Below are 765 nucleotides of genomic sequence, written 5' to 3'. Positions count from 1 at the left end.
ATTCTGGGAGCACAAAGGGCCGCGGCCCCGCCCCGGCGGCCCCGCCTGCGCTGGCAGCGCCGGGGGCGGGCGCGGCGGAGGGACACGGGCGCAGCCGCCCTGCGCCGCTTGCGAACAAAGAGGGACTACTTCAGCGTGCGCGCCCGGCGCGGATCTGTGCGCGCCGCCGGGTCTCGTTTTGGCCGTGGCCCTCATTGTTCCCGCCGCACCTGAGGGGATGCGGCAGCGCTCGGGCTGCGCCGCTCCGGGGGATCCCCGCCCGACCTCGGGGACAAGCTCCCCGACTCGGTGGGGTCGGCCCCGCCATGTGGAATGACCCTGGGCCCGCCTTCTTGCCCGGCTGGTTGGCGAGGCGAGGCCCGGCCCAGGTACCGGAGGCTGCCGCGGCCGGCCCGGGGGCAGCGGGCCGGACAGTGTGCTCCTCTGCACTGACATCGGGATGCTGCCATTTTAGGATGAGCTGAACCTCGGTTCCAGTTTTTAGCAGGAGCTGTGTTAGCTAAGCTAGTGGAACAGGCTAACAGGGAGGTCATGGAGTCTCCTTCTAGATGAATTCAAAACCCATCCGGACGCATTTCTGTGTTACCTGCTCTAGGTGACCCTGCCTTGGCAGGGAGGTTGGACTAGATGCTCTCCAGAGGTCCCTTCCAACACTAACAATTCTCTGATTCCGGAAATACCTTCTTGTTTTCCACCATGGTGTTTTGCAGTTTTTCAGACTCCGGTACTGGCCGGTTTCCCTGGTCCGCATGGTTAAGCACGGCA

Source organism: Prinia subflava, chromosome 10 (assembly GCF_021018805.1).
Source record: "Prinia subflava isolate CZ2003 ecotype Zambia chromosome 10, Cam_Psub_1.2, whole genome shotgun sequence".
Lineage (NCBI taxonomy): Eukaryota > Metazoa > Chordata > Aves > Passeriformes > Cisticolidae > Prinia > Prinia subflava.
The sequence above is the reverse complement of the archived record's forward strand: the minus strand, read 5'-3'. Positions refer to the sequence as shown.